General features: G+C 37.6%; 1 protein-coding gene across 4 annotated transcripts in view; it reads right to left on the reverse strand.

Moving 5' to 3' along the window:
- Positions 1-23,893, reverse strand: part of MBD5 (methyl-CpG binding domain protein 5) — a 397,266-nt gene that overhangs the window by 61,436 nt on the left and 311,937 nt on the right. For 3 of the 4 annotated variants that reach the window (XM_070423045.1, XM_070423044.1, XM_070423047.1), the window contains one exon: positions 9,235-9,408. The exons of the other annotated variant lie outside the window; for it this stretch is intronic. The gene's annotated coding sequence lies outside the window, so the exon portion shown is untranslated. The remainder of the gene's footprint in view (positions 1-9,234; positions 9,409-23,893) is intronic. 4 annotated transcript variants of the gene reach the window in all.

The raw sequence follows: 23,893 nt of genomic DNA on the forward strand, positions 1-23,893 counted from the left end.
TTAGTACATAATCCTTGCAAAGATTGTATGTCACAGTTGCTGGCTTATTTGTTGTGGTAAACAAGACTTTTTATAATCAATTTAATACGTAGTGTATGATTACATTGTGAGACTCATGAAACTACTCTAAAAATGAATGAAAAAATGTTCTCATATTATATGACAGGGACTTGTGGTCTGTGATAAAAACTCCCAGGACAGCATCACCCACAGATTCAAAAAGTGTTATATCTCAAATAACTTAATGGAAGCCAGGTGACATGCTTTGGAAAGCTATGTCAACTGACTTAAGATTCACCTGGAAGTACTAGTACTAAAACTGTTTCAAAAAACTTAAATTAAAAAGTCATTATTTTAGCCCTGGTCGGTGTGGCTTGGTTGGTTGGCACGTTGTCCTGTGCACCAGAAGGTGGTAGGTTCGATTCCCACTCAGTCACATACCCAGGTGGTGAGTTTGATCCCCAGTCGGGGTGTGTGAAGGAGGCAGCCAATCAATATTTCTCTCTCATACCAATGTTTCTCTCTCTCCCCCTTCCTCTCTCTCTCTCAAAATGAATTTTAAAAGTTAATATTTTAGAGACTATGTTTAAATATACAAGCATAACAATCAACAAATTAAACAGTGTAAGTAGACACATAATCACTTAATCTATATTCCTAAAAGTCTACATTTTTAAGTTCAACCTAAACCTTTTTTGGATCTCTTCCTTAGGGAAGTAGGAGAATGCCTTGCAGTAAAGAGCATCATGTAGTCAGGCATATGCCTTATTTGCAGCCTCAGGTCTGAGACAGTTGTAATGAAATATATACTCATTTAGCTAAAAGTTGGGAACCATGGGTATTGGTGTGGGAAACATTGGCAAGGCAGTGGGAAGAGTAGCAAAAGTCTACTGGGGAAAATGTGGGTATGAGGAAAAGTGCCAAATAGTAACATTCCCGATGGTGTCTCAAGCTGGTGATTGGCACTGTTGGGCCCGCTCTGCTGTGCCTATGATTCCTACTTGCAGGCACTGCATCCTATTTCTGTCTTCCATTCACTGCACCTTTAACCAAGACCCCTTCTGATCACGTATGTGTTTACTCATGTTTTATTCAACAGTTAGTGAGCGGCTGTTATGTGCTAGGTACTATGCTACTAGTATGTCCTGTAGTTCCAAGATGGTAAGACACTACTTTATCCAGAGCCCAGTGTAACGCTTGGCACTACAGTGCTGCTCGGTGTGGCAGAACAAATAGAAAGGCAAGTGGGATGAAGGGAGGATGAGAAAGGATAGAGAGAGCAAGGAAGGGTCAGTCCCTCTTTCTCAAGGAGTCCCCGGCCGAGGGGAATACCCAGTGCTGGTGACAAACGTGAATGGGAGAGAAACTTTGTGCCATCCTGGATCCCCAGTTTTGTCAAACAGCAACAGACCCTGATGACTGAAACTTTGTTATTTTTTACAGTCCCTTTTCATGCTCATTTTATTGCCTTGCTTTTCTCCTAAATAAATATCTTCAGTGGTGTCTGATCATTAGAGATCACTCTCATTTTCTCACTTTTGCGTTTTCTAACCCCCTGATGACTTTTTGTTTATCTGCCTGCCCTAGCATGTGACTCCAACTTCCCCGAGACTGGCTGGCTGGCTCCATTGAGTAATTTGTGATCTGCCAGATAATAACATTGGAGTCATTCTTGCCAAATGTCTCCCTCATATTTCAACAATTAAAAATACAAGTATCTGATGGCTGGGTTTTGCATACACCAGAAGTTCTCAAGGCCTGGTCCTGAGACAAGCATCATCATTGTCAATAACATCTGGGAACTTGTTAGAAATGCAAATTCATAGGCCTGGCCCCAGTTACTGAATTAGAAACTCGGGGGACAACCTGTTTTTTCCACAAGCCCTCTCTGTGATTCTGATGCATGCCCAAGTTTGAGACCAGTGGCTTAGAATAACACCCTTCCCTCCCCCTTCCCAAGATATGGCCGGTTTTACATCTCCACACGGTGAAGGCAGCCAGCCCTCTACTTCCTTTTGTCTGTGGGAGAATCATCCTATTTTTGTCCATTCGTCAGCCTTCTAGAGGCAGCTCAAGTGTAAGGGCCTTAGGAACCCTGGATACAGCTACTGGTTATTTATCTATAAGTGGCTCTAATTTTCTCAGCATTCATTTTGTGAATTTGGAAAATGCAGAGAAGTTTGAAAATGAAAATAAAAATGGAACTGTAATCTTTCTGCTGAAGAGTAACCACTGCAAACATATATGTACCTTCTCTTAATTATTGTTTACAGAAAATTTTAAAAGCACACATAAGAAAGATTAATATAATAAACTTGAACTACCATTCCAAATTCACAATGTAAGCATTTTGTCAGTTATGTTTTTTTTTTAAAATTAATGACTTAGAAAACATTACAGATGAAGTTAAATACTATCCCTCACCCCCACCCTATTTCCCTTTTTAGTCTCATTCCTCTCCCTCCCACCCTAAAGGGCACCACCATCATGGTTCTGATGGTACTACACACACACACACACACACACACACAATATTTGGTATTGTTATATGTATTTTACATTTTTATGCAAATATTACTATATACTGTATATCATTTGGCAACTTGCTTTATAAAATTCAACATTGTTTTGAGAGCTAACTCTATTGAGATATATCGATCTATCTCTCCTGCAGATATATTGATCCAATTCATTAATATTTAACATCTGAATAGCACTTTATCATATGACTAGAGCCCCAGTGCACAAAAATTTGTGCACTTGGGGTGGGGGGCTCCTCAGCCCGGCCTGCGCCCTCTCGCAGTCTGGGACCCCACGGGGGATGACCACCTGCTGGCTTAGGCCTGCTCCCCAAGGGATTGGGCCTAAGCTGGCAGTCAGACATCACTCTGCCAGCCCGGGAGCCCTCAGGGGATGTCCACTTGCCAGCGGGGAGCAGATCTAAGCTGCGGTCAGACATCCTTAGTGCTGCTGAGGAGGCAGGAGAGGCTCCCACCACCACCGCTGTACTGGCAGCCATTAGCCTGGCTTGTGGCTGAGCAGAGCTCCCCAATGTGGGAGACCATCAGAGGGCAGCTCCTGCATTGAGCGTCTGCCCCCTGGTGGTCAGTGTGTGTCATAGTGACCAGTCATTCCCAGTCTTTCTGCTGTTAGGGTCAATATGCATATTACCCTTTTACTATATAGGATAGAGGCCTGGTGCACGGGTGGTGGCCGGCTGGTTTGCCCTGAAGGGTGTCCCGGATCAGGGTGGGGGTCCCGCTTGGATGCCTGGCCAGCCTAGGTGAGGGGCTGATGGCTATTTGCAGCTAGTCACACGCCCTTCAGGGTGGGGGTCCCCACTGGGGTGCCTGGCCAGCATGGATGAGGGGCTGATGGCTGTTTTCAGGCTGACCACACCCCCTTTAGGGCGAGGGTCCCCACTGGGGTGCCTGGCCAGCCTGGGTGAGGACCGTTTTCAGGCTGGCTGGCGACTGAAGCTCCCAGCCTCTCCTTTTTTTCTTTTTTTTATTTATTCTGGGATTTATTTACCTTCTATAATTGAAACTTCGTTGCTGTCACTGGAGCTGAGAGCCGGCTCCAGCTCTGAGGCCACAGTCTGCTGAAAGCAGGTATCTGGGGTTTGTTTAGCTTCTATAATTGAAACTTTGTTGCTTTCGGAGCTCAGAGCTGGGCCGCGGCAGGTGGGGAACCTTGGCTTCCTCCATCACTGGAGCAAGCAAGCCTCCTGCTCGCTTCAGCTGGTGGCTGCCAGCCGCCATCTTGGTTCACGGTTAATTTGCATATCACCCTGATTAGCCAATGGGAAGCGTAGCGAAGGTACAGTCAATTACCCTTTTTGTCTTTTATTAGATAGGATTATACAACTACTTATGTATGGGTATATCAATCCTATTAATGTTCGGTTGGAGGGTCTGCACATTTTCAACTTCACAGGCATTGCCAAATTACTCTCCAAAGTAGGTGCACTGATTCCAAATTTTTTCTATGTATAAATGTGTCTTTTTGCTTTCAACATTGAGTAATTACAACACTTTGTCCTGAGCATTTTATTATGGCATTAAATATTTTTCCAAAATATGGCTTTAAAATGCTGGGTAGAATTTTCTTGGATAATTGTATATAATTATTTAATTATATAGATTTTTCTCCTAAATTCTCACAATTTATAAATAAATCTAATATAAATATTCCTGTGCATAAATCTATGGTCATTTTGATAATACATTTAGAATTATTTGTTAAAATAAGAATTGCATAATTTTAGGACCCTTCATAAATTTCTGAATGTGCCAGGAGGGTAATTTTAGGAAAATACTTCAGGCCATATTTCTCAAACTTTTGACACCCATACATGCCCTCTTCTGCTAAATATTAAAATTACATTCTTTGTGCCTCCAAGATTTTGATAAGTTTATCTTCCATATAAACCCATCATTCAAGATTTAGTCAAGTTTTATTTTTGTAGTTTGTATTATGAAAACATAGTTTCTCTTCTTTTCTAATTTTTATAAATTTAATGTAAAAAGTAACATGATCTACCACATTTTCCCTTCACCTCTCCTAAAGATTTCATTATGACCCACCATGTTTATATCGCTTGTTTAAGCCCAACAGACACAAGTTAGACAGAAACGATATTGTGATATGAAAAGTACCTCCATCTCATTAATATTCTGGATAAAGGAAAGATCTTATACTCATGACATAATTTAAATTGATTTCACAAACAGTTTTAGTGGTAATAATAGTGAAATTTAAAAAGTGGTGTGTGTGTTCTAAGGTGAATACTGTATATGTCACAATTCTACCAATGTTTTCATTTTCTTGCTTCTTTTCAATATGAAAATTACTCTATGCGAATTGGCTTGTGGTGAACTGAATTTTAGTGGCTTGATTTTTTTTACCTTGGCTTTTTCTGACCATGAAGAATTCTAATTAGCTGTCATCTCTTTACAGAGACTATTCTGTAAATCCTAGGTACTCTCTCACACTTTTGTTAATTCACTGACTCCTCCTGATTTTTTTCTTATCATTTATTTGTTTATTGACTATCTCTCCCCAAAGGAATGTAAAACTCCCTCAGGGCAGGAATCTTTCTCTCTAAGACTTCTTATATTCCCAGTTCCAGCTGTAGACCCTGGCCTTAAAGACTTCCTGAAGATTATGCATATTCTAAGTAGTCAACATAATTTTCTATTCTGATTTCTACCATGTAGGCTTATAAAGTTTTAAAAACACATGTCTAAAATGAAAAAGAGGTTTTTAAAAGAAGACAGTAAGTATGTATTTTGACAAAATAGACAAAATGATTTTTTGTTCTAGATTTGTCCCTAATGATCTCATAATTTCTGAGTGTAGAAAAAGTATAATAGAGCTTCTAAGAAAATTAATATGCTAACTTTATGCATCAGAGTTTTATTTATTAAGTGGACTACATATAACACAATTGAATTGAATTAATGAACGAAGCACTAAAATAAATAAATAAATGCAACAATATAAAAATTAAGCATGATTTTAAGTAGTACAATAGACCTTTTTCTCAATGCTGACATTCTTGTCAAACTAAGAATAAACTCGCTATGCAGTGTTGATGTCAATTTTAAAAGTTATACCTGAAACACCATGAAGACTAAATATCAGAGAATATGACCTCAAGAAAATAAGCAGATTCATAAATGTTTCTGAATAACATCAAATATAATAATAAATTCTTCTGAATAATGGAAGACAAACTTAATGGTAAAAATAATGAATTGATTTTTGAATCATGTGATATGAATAAATTCTATTAAAATGTAAATCAGATAAAACTCCAATATTTAATATGTTGTATAATATAAATCATCATTATACTTTATAATACTGAATTATAAACATAGCTCATGAAATACTTAGTTAAATAAGAAGTCCACTCCATTCCTACATTTGCAAGAGTGAACACCTCATGTTCTCCAGCTGAGAACGAGTAGCACATAAAACCTACCTCTATACTTAAATGCCAAAACATATGCACACAACAGAGATGTGATTGGATTAAAAATAACATCAGCATTAGCATTTTGGAGAGTAATGTCTGAGTGGCTACAACATAATTATCATTTGATTGGGTAATAAATGTATATACCCATCATCTTTCCATCATTATTAGTTAAATGATGCTCATTAAAGTAACCCTAAATGACATTTCCCCTTTTCAATTACCTTTCACCTGTGTATCAATTATTCAAATGGCTCCTTCATGGCATTTAGCCAGCTCCCTCCACCCAACCTTACCATCTGTTTATTCCACCTTTCACCTGTTTATTCCAGCTATGCATTTTTACTTATGAGCACACTTATCTTGCAGTTAGATCTTCTTTTCATTTTTAAAAAACCGTCCAATAGATCAAGCCCCACTTTCACTCTGGTTATTATTTCCATTTGGTTCTTATCTTCACTGTACAGCCACCTCTTCCAAAACACACCTCTCAGATATATCCTTTGTGAGAGACCTAATCTCTTCCAGGCTCTTCTTACTCGCTCCAAGTGACTCCCAGCACATTTATGTTTGCTTTATGCGGATGTACCAGGATTCCTTACACACATCTTCTCTGCCCTGATCACTGATGCTCTCTGGTTCCACATCTCCATGACCTTTTAGTACAGAGGGATCACACCCATGTAGGAAGGCTACATTTTTTTCAGAAACTTTGAAGGTTAGGGAGTTTAGGAAAGTCAGAGAGTCAGGCCAGCCTTCAGTGTCAAGGTAACAAGCATGCTGGCCTATGGCCATCTATGGTCAGGAGGATTATTTGTATCAGGCCATTACTTGCTACCACAGTTCAGCAACTTACACATTCTAGTCACATAACAGCCTTTAGAAAACTAAATGCTGAGTGTAGTATACTGCACTGACTACAAATATTTTGTACCTCCTTCCATCAGCAAGTGGGATTACTCTACACCTTGAATCTGGGCTGGCCTGGTGATTTGCTTTGACCAATGGAATAGGATGGATGTGATACTATTGAAGTTGAGACTAACCCTCAAAAGGCCTTGCATCTTCCACTCCTGCTCCTTGTAATGCCACTGTCACATGAACAACCTGAGCTAGTCACCTTGAGGACCACACGCCAGATGGTCAGCCAGTCCAGCTGAGGCCCCAGACGTGTATGTGAGCCCAGCCAACACCACGTGGAACAGGGATAAGTTGGACGAGCTAAGCCCAGCCTAGACTGCCAATCTACAGAATCAAATAGCCAAAAACTATACTGGAAACAAACTGAAAGTCTAAAATAGGGTGTTATGTACATGAATTACAGTGTTGAGAAGCTATGTAGCTCTACCCTTTATTAGCTTGTGACCCTGGGCAAGCTTTAAAATTTCTTCCCTTATTGAATAGAGATTATAGTCTTATAGAATTTATCTGGGGATGCAATAAAAAACTTAAATCAGTGCCTAGCTCATCATAAATATCCAAACTGTTATTATTTATACATAGCTATTAAAATCATGTTATAGAAAATTTAACAGCATAGGAAAGGTCCATGATATTGTCAACTGAAAAGAATACTACAAAGTTGCATTTATAATTATAAACCTTCATTTACCAAAATGCTACTCTATATATATATCTAGGAATAGAACAGCACTATCCTCCCAGCAGTAGTCTCTGGGTAGTAGGAACATTTTTATATTTTCATTGTTTTTCTGTAGTTTCAACATTTTCTATAACAAAAATGTATTGGCTTTATAATTGGAAAAAATATTATTTCAAAAAAATTAAATGTTATATCTATAGACCAGCTAATTAATATCTTTCAGCTCCTTAAAAGCAATATGGAAACTTTTATGAAACAGTTACAGGCTTTGCACCTCATATTATGCTATCACTGCTCTTTCTGTTTTAGCCCCGGTCTGAGCTCCACTCAAAGCAACAAAGTTTCAATTATAGAAGGTAAATAAATCCCAGAATAAAAAAAGGAAAAGAAAAAAAGGAGAGGCTGGGAGCTTCCGTCACCGGGGGGCTTGGCCAGCCTGAAAACGGCCCTCAGCCCCTCACCCAGACTGGCCAGGCACCCCAGTGGGACCCCCACCCTGATCCGGGAAACCCTTCAGGGCAAACCAGCTGGCCCCCACCCGTGCACTAGGCCTCTATCCTCCTCCTATATAATAAAAGGGTAATATGCAAACTGACCCTAACAGCAGAAAGACTGGGAATGACTGGTCACTATGACACACACTGACCACCAGGGGGCAGACGCTCAATGCAGGAGCTGCCCCCTGGTGGTCAGTGCGCTCCCACAGGGGGAGCTCTGCTCAGCCACAAGCCAGGCTGATGGCTGCCAGTACAGCGGTGGCGGTAGGAGCCTCTCCCGCCTCCTCAGCAGCACTAAGGATGTCCAACTGCAGCTTAGGCCTGCTCCCCGCTGGCAAGTGGACATCCCCTGAGGGCTCCCGGGCTGGCAGAGTGATGTCTGACTGCCAGCTTAGGCCCAATTCCCCAGGGAGCAGGCCTAAACCAGCAGGTGGTCATCCCCTGAGGGGTCCCAGACTGTGAGAGGGCACAGGTCAGGCTGAGGGACCCCCCCCCCCCCCCCAGTGCACAAATTTTTGTGCACCAGGCCTCTAGTGTAAAAGATAACTAAAGTCTAATAAATTGTCTGATAAATCAGGTTCTCAAGAAGTAAGAGAAGGAAGATCATTTATGTGTGGATTCTGGAAAGAGAAGCCCAAAGCATACAATCTCTGAGCTCCATGAAATAAATGATCTTTTACTGTGTTTATGTCAGTTACCCGTCAGTACCAAAATGAGTGAGCAGTAAACCTGCAGATGTTTAGTGGTGTCATAACAAAGCATCTTAAGGAGACTCCATTTAGCATCCACTGCTCACTGGAATGCTGAGAGTGGCAGAGAAAATGTAGCAGCCAAAGAAAACGTATGCACAAACTACTCAGGTTGGAGAGGAAAGGAGTTTCAATATCACAAAACCAGGCACAATATATTTTAGAGCACATGCTGAAGAAAAGCAAAAGCTATAGAAAATAAAGCCTGCAATTCAACAAATAGGTAAGCACAATATAGGACCAAGCTACAAACAGGAGGACTCTGGGCCAAATCCCATCTGCAGAAGTATTTGGCTTGTGCACAGTTTGAGAATAATAATAATAATAATAATAATGGCAAATTAGTTGAAAAATATTTAAATTTTAAAAATTTCACATGAAAACTTGCATTTCCTGCTTTACCTGATAAACTGGACAAAGTGGCATCACTAGGTTAACATTCCTGCCTTGCAACAATTATCTGGACCAGAGCAGCGGCTGCTCCTTCAGAAAGAACTTGGCTCTCCAGGTCACTGCTGTGGCTTCCTGCTTCATTCCCACCAGACTGGCCTCTGTAGGCACTTGGGTTTCCAATCTCTGGAACAGAAAGGACCTTGAGGTAAGGCTTGAAAGACTCACTTTAGCCCTTGAGAAGAGGTATAGCTTTTTTTTTTTTCAATGGCAATTTAACCTTCACGTCATAGTTTCTTCACAACGATAAGGATGAACTAGTGGATCATCAGGCATTACTCTATGTGCTGGAGCACCAGCAAGCCAGCTAGAACCACAAGCACACTTTAACTTTCTTAATGAAACCAAGTTGACCCTGAGACAGTGATGATTCTTCAATTAGAGGAAGTAGAGGGGACAGAAAACTTGTCCAACTTCAATGCTCCATTTTTCCTTCTTTCTTAGCACCATCATCAGCAAAACCACATTATCATTAACTTAGGAACCCATCTTGGGATCAAAGAATTAAGGAACCAAAATGCACATCACCATTATTAAGAGTTAAAAAATGTCACTGTTTTATTTTCTGACTTTTAAAATTATTTTCTTTTAGCAAATAAAATATAATTTTGTAAGGGCTTTCAAAAGTGTGCTTGAGACCTTGCTACCCCTTAGTCTATTATCTCTGGTCAGCCATCAGGGACACACTGACAAGCTCCTCCTCAGTCTGGGTAAAATAATCCTTGTGACAGTCTAACTCAGCAGTTCTCAACCTGTGGGTCGTGACCCCTTTGGCGGTCGAAGGACCCTTTCACAGGAGTTGCCTAAGACCATCCTGCATATCAGATATTTACATTATGATTCATAACAGTAGCAACATTACAGTTATGAAGTAGCAACGAAAATAATTTTATGGTTGGGGGTCACAACATGAGGAACTGTTTTAAAGGGCCAGAAGGTTGAGAACCACTGGTCTAACTCACCTTGCTCTGTTTCTAAGGTCATTGAACAACCTTTTGAATATTTGTTGGATTTCCTAGAGGCTTTGATATCATTAAGTTAGTGACTTGGATACCATGAATATGTATTTCACTCAGTGAAAACAAACAAATAAACAGGCCATCTGGCTTGTAAATTAATTTCTTGTAAATATCGATGGTATAGATGGTCTGTGTCAGACCCTAGGGCCCCATCACCCTTGAGACCAAAGGCAAAAACAATTCTTTAAATTGGAAGAGTAAGTACCACATCCCGGACCATAGTTACTTCACAGGGTGCTCCTCCACTTTTGAGGTCTTTCCTGATAACCAGCCCACTTTCTCTTTTTTATTTTAGGCCAAAGGAGGACATGGGAATGTGGTGGACATGGTGTAACAGCATGCTTGAGCATTGAGATTCTTCATAAGAGACAAAGGAGCAAGTAAGGGATATGGGACCACAGTTAAGTAATTATGTTTCTATAATCCTGATATACTAAAGGCACTTCAGGCATTATATTTAATGTTTCAAGTATTTATTGGGCAACTACATGTGAGGCACTGAATGGATAGTAGAGACCCAAACATAAAGAGAACACAGTCCCATCTTAAGGCGCTTACTGCCTGGGAGGTGCAGGGTGGGCAGTCAGGTGAACAGGTAATTGCAACATTAAATGATACTGGCTATGACAGGGGCTAAGTATGGAGTGCTAAATGAGCACAAAAAAGAGCTAGTCTGGATTTTGGGAATCAGGTTAGGGGGTCAGCATACATGTAAGGATGCACAGAGATTAGAAAGGCAAAGAAAGGTGGGTAAAAGACCTGAAACTACCTAATCCATGCAAATGGTCTTAACTCCAAAACATTAATGTTGAAGGCTTTACATTCTGTCTGGTAATAACAACTCCAATATTATACTCATTTTTAGCTGGTAAGCAAGCATAAAGGTCTCATTTTTTAAAAAATATATTTTATTGATTTTTTTACAGAGAGGAAGGGAGAGAGATAGAGAGTTAGAAACATCGATCAGCTGCCTCCTGCACATCCCCTACTGGGGATATGCCCGCAACCCAGGTACATGCCCTCGACCGGAATCAAACCTGGGACCCTTCAGTCCGCAGGCCGACACTCTATCCATTGAGCCAAACCGGTCTTGGCAAAGGTCTCATTTTTGTCAGAACTTTTAACCTTGGGATGTGATAAGTCATGAAGCATTAATGAATATTTTCCACAGAAAGATCTGGATGCCGGCCTAATGCCTGAAATAGAATGATGGCCTGACATCTGGATAATCAAATATTGTTTTCTAGAACATTATAAAAAACAATGATTCATTTCAATAACAAATATTAGAAGTAAATGCATTGGAAGCAGAAGCTAAAAGGAGCAAGATATGGATGAGGAGTCTTAGCCTCTAGAGTAGTTCATAACTGTTTGGAGGTACGTCCTTTAATAAAAGAAGTCCATAAGATGATTATTGCGCTAAAGTTATTTTAGCCAAGTATGTGAATAATATTAGCTGACATTTATCTTACCATCTTTTGGAAACTGTGCTGAACACTATACAGTCATTAACTCATTTAATCCCTGTTGCAACTGTAGAAGTACTATTATTTTTTTCTTTTCTAGAGTTAAGGAAACTGAGGCGAGAGAAATTAAGTAGACTGACCTTCTCTCTTCCTCTCTGATAATTTACATAGCCTTTTTCTGCTTTATTATTTCCCCTTAGTATGTATCACTAACATATTACATATTTTACTGTTTGTTACTGCCTGTCTCTTCTGACAAAAATGTAAACTATGTGAGTACATGGATTTATTAGTCATCATAACAGACAAAAATCTACTATTTTTTGTTTTGCATCACAAGTTTCTATTTCTAATAGCACAAAGTACAGAGCCTTATACATGTTGCAGCCAAAAATATCTGAGTGAATGAAGGGAACACTTAGTGAGCAAGCATGCACTAAGCCCTGGCCATGCTCGGCACTGCACACATCACCATGGGGTTGGGAAGTACAAATACATCAGTGTTCTCAAAGACCTTAACATTTAGGGGCAGAAATAGGTAGAAGCACGAGGAATACCTATACAGAATAAGAAGTTCAGACATTTCCTTACTTCCATTCTTCAATTGTCTAATGGTGTGTACAAATGTTCACTCACCACTCCTCCTAAGACACCCTAGTTAGTTAGGAACCTGTTGTGTTAAACTTTCTTGGAAATGCTAGAACCACTCACACCTCTATGCTTATACATGTGTTGTTTCCTGGGCTTCAAAAGAATGCCTCCTACTTTCTTAATGCAACTTACCAGTCCTTAACTAAACCCCAGGGCCAGCTCCTCCGTGAAGCCCCCTCCAGCCCCTGCTTAGAGTTGCTTGTTCATTCCTCTCATTCTACAGTGCTGTTTACATAAAGGTAACAGCACCTACCACACACATTCCTTGTTTCATACATCTTTGTGCTTGTGGTTGCCAAACACATTTACAGGTTCATGGTATGCAGAGTGCTTTGAGTTAAATTATTTGTTTTTCTCACCTTTCAAAATATTAAAGAACGTTTTTACTCCCCTGAAACATAGCCATAAACAGAAAAGCTCTTGTTAGTAATATATTAAAACCACCCAGTGATACAATGACTAATTGCAGGTGTGCATTCAACCAAAATTAAATAGAGGCTGAATAGAATCACATTTCTTATTTTATTTTCAGCACAATTTTTAGATTCAGAGATGGTATCCAGTGCCTACAAGAGTGCCTAGCACCCAGAAAATTTCCTGTTGCATAAATAAATAAATGATGTATACAAACCATGTCATTAAATTCTAAATGGAATGACATAAACTAAACGTACTATAGGAACTCAGAGATAAGGTAACAAATAATAGAGAGAACAGTGAACTAAGTATTAGGAACTTTGGCAACTACAGTTTTCTAGCTGTATAACTTTGAGCAAGACAGTTAAACTGACCTTTAATTTTTCAATTTGTAAAACTAATGGATTGGGCCAGATCAGTGGTTTTGATATTATTTACTAGGTGTATCAGTTAATAATGCTTATTTTGTAATCAAAGAAAATATGATAATTTCAAGAGAAACATCAAAAGTGCTTTATTCAAAGTAATGTCCATCGCTAGCTACTAGTAATTGTAGATCTCTTGTCTAATAAACTCTAAATAGAATCTCCATTATATACAACAGAAAAAGATTTGTTAGTAATAACTCATTTTATAAGACCAAATTATAATGCTACTTATCAAAATCCATCAATAAAAACAACAAGCAATTGACTAATAAAAATATGAAATCAAGGGATAGGGGTAATAGCTGAAATTTTAAATCATCATCAACATATTTCTGTACTTTGTTTCGGCTTTATAATATTGAGACAATTCTCAACACTAGAAAAGCAATTGAAAATGGCAACTTCTAAAAATAGCTAATTTGGTTTGGGCAATATTAAGATTTTTGCTATTAAAATAGTCCAGAAGCTTGAAGGAAGAATTTTAAAAAATCTTGTTTCCATATTGAGTGATTATATCTAATTATTACTCATGTTTCTGGTCATGAATGTAAAATGTTATTTTATATGGGCAAGAACTAACCAAAACTTAAATTAAGCAAGAAAACTTTCTCTAATATAAATTTATCACATTAACTTCCCATTGTAAGACTGGAAAGGAGGGATACGGGTATGTGCAGGATGCTCCTGCATCTTGTTTGTGTTTATTCATCAGAGCACACACATGCTGCAGCCAGGCTCTGGCTTGTGTAATGTGATTTGGATATATAATAATGGGCTCAAGTTTTTGTTGTTGGTGTTGTTAATCTTCAGCTGAGGACATTTTTCCACTGATTTTTAGAGAGAGTGGAAGGGAGGGGGAGAGACAGAGAGACAGACACACATTGATTGGTTGCCTCCCACAGGAGCCCCAACCAGGGCCAGGGATCAAGCCTGCAAGTGAGGTATGTGCCCTTGACCAGAACTGAACCCAGAACCCTTCAGTCTGCAGGATGACGCTCTATCTACTGTGCCAAACTGGCTAGAACAATGAAAAGTTTTCTAAAAGCCCAGCTAAAAACATAAATAAAAATATGCATACTCATAAAAAGTTCAAATATCTCCAGAAAAATCAGTAGCAAAGGTTTAGTCAGTAGTCCATAAAAATACAAACTAGCAGTGAAGTTTATTTTTGTTTCATGGCATCTATCTATATATAAAAAGCCTGTGGCTGTAATGCCATAACGACCAAACAACCGGTCACCAGGAGGTGCATTGATAGGTCTCGCTGACACAGTGGGTCTGGGGTCCTGCCTCACGCAGCGGGTCTGGGGTCTTGCATGATTTCGGCTCATGTGGTGTGGCCCACAGGCTCCGATTACAGCAAGGCTGGTGGCCAGAAGGTGGGTGATATGGTGGGCGGGTGGGTGCAGTGAGGCGGGCGCAGGTGGGCAGGGTTGCGAGCACAGTGAGGTGCGCACGGGTGGGCAGGGCTGCGAGTGTGGCAAGGCGTGCAGGGACGTGCGATTTTGCGCATTGGGGTTCTAGTGTTAATATGTTTCCATGTGGTATAAAACATTAGCGTGTGCATGTTATTTTTACGACAGTGTTAAAATGTGGGGATAAGGACACGTATGCAATAACTTAATCAATAAAGAAATTAAAAATAATAATAAAAAAATACTTAATATATTTTAAATTTGTGTCCAACATTTGAAAAACTCTGAAGAACCTCTTCTGAGATGGATGCTCTTCTGGTCCTTTTGATTCTATCATTTCTACATAAGCTAGAAAAGCAAGACTTTATGAAGATGACTTCATTGTTTTTCAACTCAATCATAAATACAGTTACTGAGATAAGACACCACGGGACAGAGAAGAGTTTGATCAGACTGGAGAACCTGTATTGGGAATATCATGAATAGAGTTCAAAAAAACATGTCAATCTTCTTAGCATAGGGTGAATGTCTATGCACATAAGCTAAAAACAACTTTGGTATCATGGATCCATGACATTTTTAGCATAAGTATTGCTGGTCTATAGGTATCTTAACTTATAAATGCAATTTCCCTCCAATGTAGTTATTTTCTCAAAATGACATCTGCCAGATACAGAGCAACTTTTCAATGATTTTGACTTTATTTACTTAAACAATGTGTCCTGATTTGAACTTACAGAGGACACTCTCTTAACTGACCCCCACTTAAATCACAGAATTAATGAAAGCAGCATTTCCATTTGAAATCAGATGAATGCTTACTTCTGCAGCTTAACTTGTATGCTTTCCAATATCAGTTGTGCTTTTTATTAAAGCTGTCTGAGCCAATAATGTTGGTGGTATAATTTAGGAATTTAATAAGCTGATAAAATATAAATATACAAAAAAAGAATGACTCTTTCCATGAAAATTAAGTTGAAAGTTTAGCTTTTAACATCAGCCTCTTAAAAAATGAGGTTGAATAAGAGGGGAAAGAGGAGAATCTTGGGGGTGGGGGAACACTAAAAATCTTGAAAAAATTCTGCATTCAGACCATCTTGCAAGTGTCTTTGAGTTCTTCTTCCTCTCCAAAGTTAAACACACACACACATAAATAAATATCTGATGTTACGTTATTGGTGAAAAGACAATGATGTACTCCAATAAGTAAAGTCATAATTCAAGAAAGGCTTTGATCCAAAAAGTTGTTGACTGAGTATACATTTATATATTATAAGTTAAAGCTAAATGTTTAACTATAAGTATTTTTTATGATTCTCTTCTTTAATAAATCATTTTGGTTAATGAACCAATTTACAGGTTCAGATTATGTTAGATAAGAGACCATCTCTATTGCTATTTGTGACTGAGAGTCTGAATTTCACATTGAAATAATAAGATGGTGGTTTGAGATCTAGTCTATTTTCATTCTATTATCTTATTATTTTAAAAACATTGGTAAAAAATTATTATATAACCATTGAAGAAAAAATCTTTAGTGAGAAATAAAAACTCTGAAAATAGATATACTTAACAATATCCAAAAAATAATTTACACAAAAAAAGTGAGAATTGCAATGAGAAACTGATCAATCTACAATGAACATACATTCCTCAGAAACTGATAAGTAAGCAAGAAATTAATAAAATATACAAGATCAGAACAATTTAATTAACATGTCCAAGCTAATGGAAATATATACAGAACTTACAGAAATTATAAGAATTATAGATGAAAAAATTAACATAGTATGACGATAAAGAGCATGAATTTCAGATACAGAGTCCTGGGATTAAAATCTCAGCTCTATTATTTGCTAGGTGACTGAAGGCAAGTTATATCTTCGTCTCTCAGTTTCCTCATCTGCAAAATGAAGATAACAATAGTACCTACCACACAGTGTTGATAAAATTGAATAAAGATTGGTAAAGTACTTAGTGCCCGGCCCAAGTTAAGGACTATGTAAATATTTGGTAAATAATGATAAGTGCCCATAAAAGAAACCCCAATGATTTCAAACAACTGAAATCACACAGAATGTGTCATCTAATCAAATTCCCACAAATATATAATGTCATAAGAAATTATATCAGAAAACATCCTGTGTTTGCAGATTTAAAAACAGTCACTCATATATAGGCAGTGTTGTAAGTCAATCTGAGGTCAGTGGTCATGAATTCATGGCATTATCTAAAATGTAACTTTATTTTCTAGAACATAACTTATCAATCAATAGAGCAGTACGGGTAGAGTTGAACCCCTGGCTTATTGAGGATAGGGATGGAAAAATTAAAAACAAAATAGATCCCATGATATTTGCAATTTACCATTAAACTTCTAAAAACATACATAAATACACTGAGTGGGTAAGAGAAAGAATGATAAAGCAAATATGGCAAAATGTTTTGCAATGTGTGTAAAGAGAGTTCTTTGTATTATTATAACTTTTCTGTAAGTTTGAATTAATTTCAAAATAAAAAGTTTTTTAAATGTAAGAAAAACACAAACAAAACAAAAAAAACAGGACCAGGTTTTGGAGATGGGTAGTCAACAATAGTACCTCCCACACAGTGTTGATAAAATTGAATAAAGATTGGTAAAGTACTTAGGGCCTGGCCCAAGTTAAGGACTATGTATGGGTATGTAAGCTAGAATAAAGGTTTATATGAAGTTCAAAAATATGCAGTTCAGGTATAAGGGGAGAAGGGTAGGGACTGTGGGTATATAAGAGGCAGGATAAATACTCTGACCTGAAGAAGTTAAAATATTGGGAGACAGATATAGACCCATAAAAATGATAAGGCAAAAATTTGTGATTAAATACACAAATAAATACAGGAGAAAGAAAAATTCTGTATCAGATCAGAAAAAGTTAATATCTATTCTATTCTACTTTTGAATCTCTTCCGTATTTTGCCTAACTCCCCCAGCCTCACACATGGGTTGGATAACTCAAGCTTAAAGTAAATAATTTTTTTAAAAAAGGTAGGGCAATAGAAATTGAGAAAGAGAAACCCATCTTGCATAAATGGAGAAGACTGAACCTGGGAGGGGATAGGTAGAGAAGGATAAAATCTTCTACAGAAGTTGATAGAAATGAGCCGATTCACAGGTGCTTATTCGAAAATGGAATTGTCTTGAATATTTAGTAAAACCAATGAGTATTATATGAGGTATAAGGAATAGAAATAAAGAGATAAAACTGTTAGTACTTGAAGTAAATATGATATTTTAGCTCAAAACCCAACTAAAAAGTCATTAGAACCAATGACAAAAGCAGTTAGAGAGCAGCTGTGTATGATGCTAACATACTAAATAAGAGAAATTTGTCCTATCTAATAGTAAGTTATGTTAAAAAGTTGTATTATTGGTGCAAAAATAGGTTAAGTAGCATATGTAACAGAAGAGAGTAGCCACAAAAAAGCCATAGATATGCAAATTTAATTAATTATAGAGGTAGCATTTTAAGTCAGCTGAAAAAGAAAGGTCAATTCAATAAATGGTGTTGGGACACCTTGAAAAAAAAAGTTACTTCCATAACTCATGTAATTCACAAAAATGAGTTCCAGAGGACTCAAGACTTGAATAAAAACTAAACCAATACAATTAAAAAATGCATTAAGAAAATTTAAAAGAATATGTATATTTGTGCCATCTTTATGAAGGCCTTCTAAAGGAGATACAAAAAGCAAAGCTCATAATAAAAAAGACTGGTAAATTTTACTATATCAAAATTTAACATTTCAGTTCAACAGAAGACCCACCAAAAAAACTTGAAAGACAATTGATAGCCTGGGGAAAACATTTGCAACATATACACAAAGTATTAATATCTAGAATGGATAAAGAACTTCTAAAAATCAATTAGAAAAAGATAATAAAGATGTATCATTGGCAAATAAGTTGTCCCATGTAGTGGGCTCTCTTGTTATTTTGTTGATGGTTTTGGTTTTTTTTTCCAGTGCAGAAGCTTTTTATTTTAATGTAGTACCATTTGTTTATTTTCTCCTTAGTTTTCATTGCCCTAGGACAGTGGTCGGCAAACTGCGGCCTGGCAAACCGTGGCGCGCGAGTCACATGCGGCTCTTTGGCCCCTTGAGTGTGGCTCTTCCACAAAATCCCGGCTCTTCCACAAAATACCGACTTCTGCGCATGGGCCAAGAAGTTTCAATCGCACTGTACGTGCTCCCGCACGTGGTATTTTGTGGAAGAGCCACACTCAAGGGGCCAAAGAGCCACATGTGGCTCGCGAGCCACGGTTTGCTGACCATGGCCCTAGGAGATGTATCGGTAAACATATTGCTATGAGAGATGTCTGAGATTTTGGTGCCTATGGTTTCTTCTAGGACTTTTATGTTTCCATGTCTTACATTTAAGTCTTTTATCCATTTTGAGTTTATTTTTGTGTATGATGTAAGTTGGTGGACTAGTTTCATTGTTTTGCATTTACCTGTCTAATTTTCCCAACACCATTTATTGAAGAGCCTGTTTCTGTTCCAATGTATGCTCTTGACTCCTTTGTCAAATACATATTTGCCAATGATACATCCAATAAGTGATTAACCTCCAAAATATATAGGGAACTCATACAACTTAACAAAAGGAAGACAAACTGTGGGAAGCCACTGCTTGCCAATACTGTCAGTGCACCAAGGAACGTGGAAGGCCGATGGACCTTAGGCATTAGCAGGGCTGACGCTAAGCACCTCATCTGTTGAGTTAGTGGTGGCTCAAGGCAAATTCCCTAACCTGATAATCCTTTTATTGTTTACCAAACTTTACCTTTGATATGTCTGTATGCATTGCTAATGGGCAAATGTGTACTCAAGTAATTAAAAAGTGGACCAGCCAAAGGTCAGTGTGTCTCTTCAAGAAAGAGGCTCCTCCACCTGGTCCCCAATGCCTTCCAAATTCCTATTACTTGTATAGTATTTTCATTTGTGCGCCGGCCCCTCCTTCAGATCCTGAACCCCGCCGCGAAGGTTGTGGCATCTGGCACCCCGACAGGGACTGGAGGAGAAGATTTGCCCAAGCAAAAAATGAAGTGAAAAAGGAAAAGTGGAAATTCACTGGAGAGGTGGGAAGTTCACCACGCACAAAGCCCATGCCAGCTTCAGAGTCGTGACTGTAAGTGGATGGGAACATTTTTAATCAGCCAGGTTATAATGGGGAAGAATTTGAGTAAAAGGCAAAAACATTATTGTAAATTTTTAGCTTGCATGATCAAGGATAAAGTAATTAAGGTGTCAAAAGGTACTCTCTTAAATAAGGCTCAAGGAAAACAAGTGCCCTTGTCGTCTTTAAATATGTGGGCTCTTGTTCGAACTGCATTATGCCCACTTCGTATTGAGGATCAAAAGTCTGTAACACCTAAGGCCCTGGATCCTCCACCTTTAGTGTGGGAAGGTTCATCAACTAGAGAAAATGGGGCTAACAATCCTTTTACAAAAGGACTCCTTAACACTTTGTCTGAAAATTACCGTAGGAGGCCTTGGGACTGGCAGATTTTAGCTAAAATGACTTTAGATGCCAATCAATGCTATGGAGAGCAGAATATGATAACATCTGTGAACAAGAGGTTGAGATCTAGGCCGCATCTGGCTGTAAGTCCCAGGCAATGTAAAACATCGGAAAGATCCATGAAAAGAACTCTGATTTATTAAGTCTTGTCTATGTGTTATGCATGCTTGTCTGTTGATTGTTATTTTATCTGTCTTTTTTGATTGGTTTAATTTGTTCATTATTAGTCTATTAAGCATGCCTTTAATTTATCTTAATAGAAAAGAAACAGTAGATGGCCTGGCCATTACTTAACTTCCCCAGAGCAAACAGAATGTGGGGGTGGGGAGAAAGAATATGAGCAGTACACGTGGCGGATAACACAGGTCCTAGGAAAATGCCCTAGACAAAGGGAGGTAACTAAAAAAGGCCCCAGCCCATTAATTACTAGGTCTCTTGGTGATCCAGTAAAATGGATGCCCCCTCTCGGGGGGCATTTTCTCCATGTTTTTAAAAGTCTCATTTTCTCCATGTTTTTATTTCCTTGTCCATCATTTGAAATTTGGATAGATGAGACATTTCTCACAATTTAGGGATGCCATGTGGGACTTCTATACCTGTGAAGAGAAAAAGGCTAGCTTAAGAGAAGGGGCGCCCTGCCCGATTTTGGGTGGCCTCTTGGCCTCAGCCCCTTCTCTGCATGGATGCTACAGAATAGGCCCCAGAGTGTTTTTCTTTGGAAGATGGCGAAAATGACACAAGAAAAATATACAGGCTGGGTCTGGGCAACAAGATTAGCGTTTCCATAATAATGGGTAGTTCTTGAATAATAACGGACCGCATTCCAAGGTTGCCTCCCAGGTCCTGAGGGCACTCTGTTTTTATAAAGAAAAATAAAATAATACTTTAACATTAAAGCCACTGAAAGCCAGTGAGTTATCTCTGTTACAGAATTTGCCAAGGAAAATGCCTTGGGTAATAATAATTGGCTTTAAAATCTCAAAGTTGTTAAGGCAAAATATACATAACTAAAATGAAAGGTATATGATAAATCTTTTTCAGTGGTTATTATATATGCCTAAACATAGTTTTCCAAAGTCTTTGGTAACTTAAAACTTTGGACTTTGCTTAATTAAATAAAAATTATTAAATATCTAGATATTTTGAAATAACAGGGTACTGAAATATTAATCTGAGTTTGCCCTGTATGAAAATTCTAAAGGATAGATTTGAATCTATTAGTTGAATATGTCTTGTATTTTATTTGAAAGATGTCCTTAAAAATGTAAATATATTACTAATCTGAGAAATGCTAGTATTTAGCTTGCCACCTAAAATTTGAGGCTTCTAAGAGTTAAAAGTTCAAATTAAGTTGGGAGAAATTATTTGGTTGTGATAATAGAATGCATAAAATATGGAAATTCATTTTTGAGGAAAATAATTCTTGTGTTTTCTCTGGAGAAATTAGTAGTTCAAAATATATTACAGTCCTTATGTGTACTACATGTGGTAAAATTTCAACCTAGGATATAATATTTTATTGGTCTGATTAAAAAAGAAGATTAATTCTGTGGTCTAAACCAAATTTTTAATATTAAAACCAGTATAAATTTAATTGATGTCTTTTAGAATAATTACAAAAAGTGTGTTGATAAATGTCCATCTAAGAAATGCTGGCTGTTTACTTTTAATTATCATTGGAAAATTAAGGTTTAAATATTGCATGGTTTTAATAATAGAAGGCATGGACATACATTTTAAAGGAAAAAGAAGAAAAATGTCTGTGCAAGTTGCTGAAGGTATATACAAGTTGATGACAGAAAGAAAGAATATTAGAGCGGAAATACTTAATAGAAGGTCTAAGGCATGGTTATACATTTTTGAAGAACATAGAAAGAAGGTTGAAGGCTAATTTGAAAGTGCGAAACTTGTGAAGGTTGTGTATGTGATGAGAAGGAAAAGAGAAATGTTAAAAGAAAGAAAGAAGTTCTAAAATTAACTATTTACAAGAATTGTAAAAGGGCCATTTTACTCTGAGCAAGAAAGCCCGATGCTTCAGTGTCCAAGCCTGGCAGATAAGGTTGCTGGATACTTCTTAAACTACACCAGAATATTCAGCAGCGGAATTTTAAGACAGGAGCGTACATAATGCCTCAGACCGCCACCCAGCCTGCTCTTCAGATTGGCTCGGGGGTGGGGCGGCATCTGTACTTCATATATCAAATGTATAGGTTTGCTTACTTTACTTTTTCAATAAAGGTACATACTTTAATTATTTAATAAGTTAGCCTTTCACAATATAATCAAGGTCTCATATGACTCATTTATATGAGAAGCCAATATTTTATGAGCAACCTGGTTCTAGTAGAGTCCAAAGTAAAATTTGCATATATATGCAAATGAGCACTAGCCAAAAAGAATGCTGTTTTGAAGTAAATTTAAGCTTAAAAAGGAGAAATTTCAAAAATCTCTTCCACTACTATTTACAAAGTAAACTAAAAATTATTATCCAAGCATTAAATCTCACCATTAACGAGACACCATAAGTAAAGAAAGTTACTTTTACTTGAGAAGTATGCATTGCAGTATTGGCCAGCATGTCTCTCTCCTACCTGCTTTTCTGAAAGGCAACCAAGTTGGTTGTTCTGTTTGAAAGAAAGTAAGTCTTTAATGTAGTGATTTATGGCAAGCCCACAGGAAAAGCAGACTTTAGCAATGCTTACCCAAATAGAAAAGAAAATGCCTAAATGTGGCTTAAAAATTTCTCCAAAAGAAAGTACAGAAGGAAATGCCCTTCAAATATCTAGGAACTGTAATTAAAAAAATCAATGTATTAGACCTCAAAAGGAAGAAATATGAAAGAATTGCCTTAAGACCCTGAACAACTTTTAGAAATTATTAGAGAACATTAATTAAGACCTTATCTAAAAATCTTTATGGGAAAAATGACAAATTTATTCAATATACTTAGGGAATCCTGAGAATCTTTTATTAAGTGTATGCAAAGACCTATTGAATCATTTTCTAATTTTGTGGCTCGCCTCACTCGAGCAGTGAGATGGCAAATACAGCATGTAACAGCAGTTTGCAATCATCTAAAAAATATAAATGCCACGTGGTTTGGGACCATCTAGTAAACCCTATCTTCCCTAAATCAAGGACACTTAAAAGTAAATAATTTACATTTTGCCTCCCTAAACAAAGCTTATGTCAATATACTCAAAGAGACTGATAGGAGAAATCCAATTAGTGTCATTTGCTGTCCACACCCAAGGACAAATGAAGTTAAAAAATAAACCTTATTTAGACTAATTTAAATTGGCAAATTGAAATAAGTGAATATTCAGGGGAACTTACTTGTCACTTACTAAAAAACAAGTTACTACAGTTTTTATATTACACCTTTATTATTTATACCAAAATATACTAGACAGGAACCTATTCCTGGAGCATTAACTGTTTTTACTAATGGTTCATTTAATGGTAAAGCTGCTTATTATGCAATGGATTCAGACTAGTCACACTTCTATACAAAGGATTGAATTAGAAGCTATCAAGACTGCACTACAGAATTTCCAAGAGCCTCTTAATATTATTTCTGATTCTGCCTATGCTGCTGGCCTGGTAAACAGAATTGAGACTGCTCGATTAAAATGGCTTAGTGAGCAAAGTCTAT

Source organism: Myotis yumanensis, unplaced genomic scaffold, assembly GCF_028538775.1.
Source record: "Myotis yumanensis isolate MYYU_CA2020_CCGP unplaced genomic scaffold, mMyoYum1.0.hap1 SCAF_8, whole genome shotgun sequence".
Lineage (NCBI taxonomy): Eukaryota > Metazoa > Chordata > Mammalia > Chiroptera > Vespertilionidae > Myotis > Myotis yumanensis.